Here is an 8,127-nt window from a genome sequence, read left to right as displayed (position 1 = left end):
GTAGAGCCCCCTTTCCTGAAGCAAATCGCCAACTTTATTTTTTAAAACAATACTGACTTCTCCCCAAATTTTCCTTTAACTCCACAGTATGTGTAGTATATCACGGCCACCATCTTGGATTTTGAAACACCTGCGCCCGCACCCCCCCTCCAGGTCGCCACACAACTGTGCTCGCACCTCCACAAAGTTTTAAAAAAAGGGAGGACGTATTTAACACATTAAAACATTCTTTCAACAATTCCTCAGACCCACTCCACACCATAATGACATAATTGATATATGCACTAAGTTGTGGGGGCAATATATTGCATTAACCCAAACTCTTCCTCTCAAAGGCCCACATATAGTCCCACATAATTACAGGCAAAGGGCGTTCTTGTAGATTTGTTTATAATATAACACTTTCAAAGATAATTATGATTAAGTGTAAATTCCATACATAACACCAAAAATATCTCTGGTTCTACAGTATAGAACCATCCCTTTCCATAAAAACATAGTGAAGAATACAAATAGAATCAGTTAACATGTGCTTACACAGTGAAAATAGCTTCATTTTTTCATAGTGAAGAATACAGCCACCTTCATGTGGGTTAAAAGTATAAAGTGAATCAATATCAAGTAACAAGATAATATGTATAATTCAATTCAAAATTGAAGACAAAGTTCTCTAAACTTTGGAGTTCTTGTGGACCTTCGGGAGGAGGCAGAACAATGGGGTTCTTAGAAGTTCAGATGTTCAGAGGTGTGGATTCATAATTGTATATCTTGCATATAGCACAATATGAATCTTTTAGTATTTTGACAATATTGTATTTATTGCAAAATATAGCTCAATTATCCCTTTTGTTCTGGGAGAATCAGGATCAAGTAAGGTAGGGTAATATTGGGCACATTCAGTGTACCTCCATTATTCAATATTAATTTTGTTTGAAATCAAGGATTGTTGTGTGGCACATATTTGTTCACAAAATAGAAAATAAAAATGAAAAATCATCACATTTAAAATTTTGTAACTAACCTTAATTTACCATGACTGCAATAAAGGACATTTCAGATTTCATAAAAATGTCACAGAAAGCAATGTCTGTCACAGAACAAAGAAAAGTGTATTAATGGATCCATTAATCACAATCAAAATAAATTTGAAGTGTTGATAGCCAAAGAGGGCTTAGTTGACAGCTAGTGGCTATAAACCTGTCCAAAAACTAATCTGATTACCATCATACTAGCATCTGTGCCACTTACTAGGGTTCATTGTTTGATGAAATTATATAGACAAGTCATTCATGCGTATAATAGACACCTAAATCACAATAAACATGATGTTGGCAGAATACAGTATATCTAACTTACAGTCCACATTTTCATTGGCTTTTTTTCTAAGCCAGTAAAAGTTTGAGGTGGTTAGAAGATTAACACATTTAAAGTTCTGCTTTTCTACCAGGCAGTTATATAATTGATACTATCATTATCATATTTCCCATAAAAATCTATATTTATTTACAAATGAATATTTATATTTCTGGGAAATTTTCTACTACTAACTATATCCAGTTTTTAAATAGCTACTTTTATACAGCTATTTAGATCTGCATTGGAGTTGGTCTAATATTTCTGGCAAAGATTTTGTATTCCAGGTATCCTGCTAAACTGACATTAGTCTCATAGTTACATAGTTACATAGTTACATAGTTACATAGGGTTGAAAAAAGACCATTGTCCATCAAGTTCAACCCATCCGAGTAAACCCAGCACACAACCTATACTAACCAATCTATACACTCACATACATAAACTATATATATACAACCAGTAATACTAACTGTAGATATTAGTATCACAATAGCCCTGGATATTCTGCTTGTTCAAAAACTCATCCAGGCCCCTCTTAAAGGCATTAACAGAGTCTGCCATTACCACATCACTAGGAAGGGCATTCCACAGCCTCACTGTCCTCACCGTGAAAAACCACCTACGCTTCTTCAAATGGAAGCTCTGTTCCTCTAATCTATAGGGGTGACCTCTGGTGCGCTGATTGTTTTTAAAAAAAAAAAGAACATCCCCCAACTGCCTATAATCCCCTCTAATGTACTTGTACAGAGTAATCATGTCCCCTCGCAAGCGCCTCTTTTCCAGAGAAAACAACCCCAACCTCGACAGTCTAACCTCATAGCTTAAATCTTCCATCCCCTTTACCAGTTTAGTTGCACGTCTCTGCACTCTCTCCAGCTCATTAATATCCTTCTTAAGGACTGGAGCCCAAAACTGCACTGCATACTCAAGGTGAGGCCTTACCAGGGACCTATAAAGCGGCAAAAATATGTTCTCATCCCTTGAGTCAATGCCCTTTTTTATACAAGACAGCACTATTTGCTGTAGTAGCCACAGAATGACACAGCCTGGAATTGGACAACTTGTGATCTACAAAATCCCCTAGATCCTTCTCCATTAAGGAAACCCCCAACACACTACCATTCAGTAGATAGTTTGCGTTTATATTATTCCTACCAAAGTGCATAACTTTGCACTTGTAAACATTGAACTTCATTTTCCAGTTAGCTGCCCAGTTTTCCAATTTTGTCAAATCGCTCTGCAAAGCGGCAGCATCCTGCATGGAACTTATAGTTTTGCACAATTTAGTGTCATCAGCAAAAATAGCAACAGTACTGTCTATGCCCACCTCCAGGTCATTAATAAACAAGTTAAAAAGCAAAGGACCAAGGACTGACCCCTGCGGTACTCCACTAACCACACTGGCCCAATTAGAAAATGTTCCATTTACCACCACTCTTTGTACTCTATCCTTCAGCCAGTTTTCTATCCAATTACAAATATTATGTTCTAGGCCAATATTCCTCAATTTGATCATTAACCTTCTGTGAGGTACTGTATCAAACGCTTTAGCAAAATCTAAGTAGATGACATCAACTGCCATTCCAGCATCAAGGTTCCTGCTCACCTCCTCATAAAAGGCAACTAAATTAGTCTGGCAAGATCTGTTACGCATAAAACCATGCTGGCACAAACTAATAGTATTGTGAACTGCAATGTATTCAACTATCCTATCCCTTATTACCCCTTCCAGAAGCTTTCCTACTACTGATGTCAGACTAACTGGCCTATAGTTTTCAGGCTGAGAACGAGATCCCTTTTTAAATAATGGCACCACATTAGCAATCCGCCAGTCTCTCAGCACCATGCCAAACCTCAACGAATCCTGAAAAATTATGTGAAGAGGCTTGGTAATCACAGCGCTCAGCTCATTTAATACCCTGGGATGAATCCCATCCGGTCCTGGACCTTTGTTTACCTTTACATGTTCAAGTCTCTTTTGAATTTCCTCCTGAGTGACCCACGCGTCAGTAGCTAAATTACTAGCACTGGGTAAATTAAAAGGGAAGCCTTCATTATCTGGCTCCTCAGATGTATAGACAGATGAAAAATAAGAGTTCAAAATTTCTGCTTTTTCCCCGTTCTCATCAACCAACGTACCCCCCCGTGATAATAAAGTTCCCACCCCTTCTTGCTTCATTTTTTTACTATTCACATAATTAAAAAATAATTTTGGATTCTTTTTACTCCTTGCTGCAATATCCCTTTCCATCTCTATTTTAGCTTGCTTGATAGCTTTTTTGCATGCTTTATTTGCTTCCTTGTACCTGATGAAAGTTTCCGCTGTCCCAGCTAACTTGAATGCTTTAAAAGCACGTTTTTTATTACCAACCTCGACCTTAACTCTTTTATTCAGCCATAAAGGTTTTGCTTTGCGATGCCTCTCCTTGCTTACAAGGGGAATATACTGTTGTGTATACTTGCAAAGCAATGTTTTAAAGATGTTCCATTTTCCTTCTGTGTCTAACCCCATGAAAAGCCTTTCCCAGTTGACACATTGCAGAGATGCCCTTATACTGGCAAAGTCTGCACGTCTAAAATTGAGCGTTTTAGTTACTCCCTTATAGAGCTGTCTCTGCAGCATTATCTCAAAGGAGACCATATTGGGATTACTGTTCCCCAAATGCTCACCCACACAAATGTTAGAGATAAGTTCAGTATTATTAGATATTACCAGGTCCAAAATAGACTCATTCCGAGTAGGTTCTTGAACCACCTGAAATAAAAAGTTGTCATTTAGCATATTTACAAACCTACTAGCTTTTTCTGACTTAGCCACCCCATTACTCCAGTCAATGTCCGGATAATTAAAGTCCCCCATAATAACAACTTGACCCAATTTTGAAGCCTCCTCCAATTGCATAAGTAGCTGGGCCTCATCCCCCTCATCTATACGGGGTGGTTTATAGCATACACCGATGATCATTTTCTTTGTGACCTTCAGCCCTACTGAAATTTCTACCCAAAGAGATTCAACGTTTTCATTTGTAATGTCTTTATTACATGGCTTTAAATCTGACTTTACATAAAGACAAACCCCTCCACCCTTTTTAATCCCTCTGTCCCTCCTAAAAAGCGTATACCCATTTAAATTCACAGCCCAGTCGCATTTTTCATCCCACCAGGTCTCAGTGATACCAGTTAAGCCATAATTTTCAATACATGCAATAGCCTGCAGCTCCCCTATTTTTCCCGACAAGCTACGCGCATTAGCCAGCATGCAGCGGAGATTACTACTTCTTCCTCTGATGCTTACATTAGCTAAAGGACAGTTAGAGCTAAGGTGAAAATTAGTCTGTTTCCCTTGTAACAATGGAAGCTCCTTATCTGATAAACTATATGCCCCCCTCACTCCTCCCCCACAACCCTTTACTGGTCCCACTGCCCCATCTACACTAGCTCTCCCATAAGAATCTAGCTTACCAACTCCCCCCTTGTCTAGTTTAAACACTCCTCCAGCCTCTTAACCATTCTCTCCCCTAGCACAGTAGACCCCCTTCCATTGAGGTGCAATCCGTCAGGGCTGTATAGATTGTACCCCAAAGAAAAGTCAGCCCAGTGCTCTAGGAACCCAAACCCTTCCTTCCTACACCAAGACCTTAGCCACGCATTTAGCTCCCTAAGCTCCCGCTGTCTCCCTAAACTAGCACGCGGCACCGGCAAAATTTCCGAAAAAATGACATTGGAGGACCTTTGCTTAATTTTAGAGCCTAGATCCCTGAACTCACTCTTTAAGGTCCCCCACCTACCGTTCATTTTGTCGTTAGTACCGATATGTACCAAGACAGCCGGGTCATGCCCAGCCCCTCCCAATAATGTGTCGACCCGATCAACCACATGCCGAACCCTGGCACCAGGAAGACAGCAAACTGTCCGGTTGAAGTGATCCGCTCGACAGATTACCCTGTCCACTTTCCTAATGATCGAATCCCCTATAACCACCATCTGTTTAGGCCTAGCTCTGCTCTCCTCCCCACCACTACTAGAGAAACTGGTCTCCCGGCTGTTAGAGAGATCAGCCTCATCTAGAACCGCCAGTCCAGAGTTCACACTCCCATCTTCTTCACACAATCTGGCAAATCTGTTGGGATGCGCAAACCCTGGAGCAGCCTCCCTTTTTCTTTTCCCCACACTCGATTTCCTAACTGTCACCCAGCTTACTGCCCTATCATCCTTTCCTTGCTCCCCTCCCCCCATACTATCTGACCCCGCTAGTTCTTGTTCAGTTAGCAAGAGACTTCTTTCAAGATTGTCAATAGAACGCAGTGTTGCAACTTGTTCCTCTAGTGCTCTAACGCAAGCCTCTAAAGTGGCAACTCGCTCACATCCACAACAGAGGTATGCACTTTGGAACTGTTGTTCCACAACTGCATACATGCGGCAGGCTGTGCACTGTGTCATACCTTCAATGTTGCTGCCACTCATTCTCCCAGTTACAGAAACAGTTAAACAAAATTGGTGAAAAAGGCTTTAAAATAAACACAAAAAAAAAAAAAAAAAATTTTTTTTTTTTTTTTACCTTGTTTCAACTCCTTTAGTTTGTAACTCCTGTGATTATATTATTATTATATATTATATATTATTATATATTATATATTATATTATTACAGAGCCCCCACTTAAAGAGCAATCACTTAGAGAGCACCTACCACCAGAGCAAGCTCCACTGGAGTGCCAGTGGTTCTATTTATACAGTCTGTTAAGGTGAACTAATCAAACCCCACCCCCTCAAACTGAGGGTAATTACAAAGGAATGTAACTCTGGCAAACCTGCTGTAAGCCTTATAGTTAACCAAACTTTGTAAATTGGCACCAAAAAGAGCAAATACTTTTGAAAAAAAATTAAACCCAACAGTTAGAAAACACAGTGATTCTGAATAAAGTTAATAAAAAATACTTATCCCTTTTTTTTGTTGAATTGAAAAAGCAGTTGATTCAGTCAGCCACCAGCCTGTTAGTAAGCTCATGTCACATGCAGTGTTTTTTCTGATGAAAGAATGCAGAATGAGAAAATGCAGATTGGACCCACTATCCCCTCCCCCACTCCATGTGTTTTGCCACTGAAAAGCATGGAATAGACCTGTCACTGCACACATGGGGTGCATTTCAGCCAGAAAGTGCTTGCATGTGCATTTTGTTACCACAGTCCTCCCAGTGTGGGCAGTAACTGGCAGAATGCATGGCTGTCAGTAACTGAACACTTTGGCTGTGGAAAACAAAATTTGCCGGGAAAAAAAGCTGAGCAAAATAAATTAAGAATTTATAAAGGTCTGTTTTAATTTATGCAGTCCTAGCGCCAGATTTGATGCCATTAAAAAATACACATTAAAGTAATTCTGTCATGATTTTCATGGTGTACTTTTTATTTCTACATCGCACTGTTTACATTGCAAATAATTTACTCTACCATTTAAAGAAGTTAAGAGCATAGACAGAAGTAGTGTCCGTATTGCTAAAAATCAAAAATGAAGAGAATACCCACTACAGAAGCCAGTTCATAGAGAAAACTGTAATAAGGTACTGGCCTCTTATACAAAGTGACAAAGTATACGGGCATCTTTTTTTAAAGATATTGCCCTCTTTAGTAACACTAGAGGCAGAAACTTAAAGATCAGTTATGCCCTTCAGACAAAATGAAAAGTCCAAATGAAATGTTGAATAAAAGAGGGACATTGCCATGTCTAAAATGTAATTGCTGTAATGCAATTAGTAAAGGAGAAAGTATTAAACTAAAAAAGTCAGTCTACATGCCTAGTTACTAGAGATGTAGCGAACTGTTCGCCGGAGAACTAATTCGCACGAAAATCGGGTGTTCGCAAGTTCGCAATTTTGGGTTCGCCTTAGCTGGAGCCAAATTTTGACCTCTCACCCCAGAGCCAGCAGATACATGGCAGCCAATCAGGCAGCTCTTCCTCCTGGACCACCCCCGGACCACTCCCTTCCATATATAAACCGAAGCCCAGCAGCCATTTTACATTCTGCCTGTGTGTGCTTGATGAGTTAGCATAGGGAGAGAGCTGTGCAGGGGTTTGAGGGACAGTTTAGGTAGCTTTGCTGACTAGTAATCTACTTTCTACTGCTCTGTATGTAGCTGCTGTGGGCAGCTGTCCTGCTGATCATCTGCTGTAACCCAATAGTCCTTGTAAGGACTGCTTTTATTTTCTGATTACTGTTACTCTTCTTTTCATTGTGTACTGCAGCTCCGTCTGTGTGTGTTTGCTACTGTAATTTATAGAGCCCAGTGCTATTAGTCTAGCTGTGTTGGGGACTGGTGTGCTGCTCCTAGTAGTTCACCCCCAGCACCAACCAGAAATTAAAGTTACTGTTCTTTAATGTGTCCAGTGCTGTTTGCTGTCGCTGAGCGATGTTTTTCCACCAGCAATAATATATTCCGTATCCACTACTGCGTCGTTTTGTCTTTGGGTGTGAAACGGCTGTAACCTTTACACGACTTGATTGGCATGTAGACGCCGGACATTTTAAAGCAGTTTATTACACAAGTTTAGAAATGTAGTGTGATTTCTGCCCTTTACAGCACAAAACGTAACGCTGTGTCAACAACGTATTTTTCAGAGACATTTTTGCCCTTGATCCCCCTCCTGCATGCCACTGTCCAGGTCGTGGCACCCTTTAAACAACTTTAAAATCAGTTTTCTGGCCAGAAATGGCTTTTCTAGTTTTTAAAGTTCGCCTTCCCATTGAAGTCTATGGGGTTCGCAAAGTTCGCAAAAG

The sequence above is a fragment of the Xenopus tropicalis genome, chromosome 5 (assembly GCF_000004195.4).
Source record: "Xenopus tropicalis strain Nigerian chromosome 5, UCB_Xtro_10.0, whole genome shotgun sequence".
NCBI lineage: Eukaryota > Metazoa > Chordata > Amphibia > Anura > Pipidae > Xenopus > Xenopus tropicalis.
The sequence above is the reverse complement of the archived record's forward strand: the minus strand, read 5'-3'. Positions refer to the sequence as shown.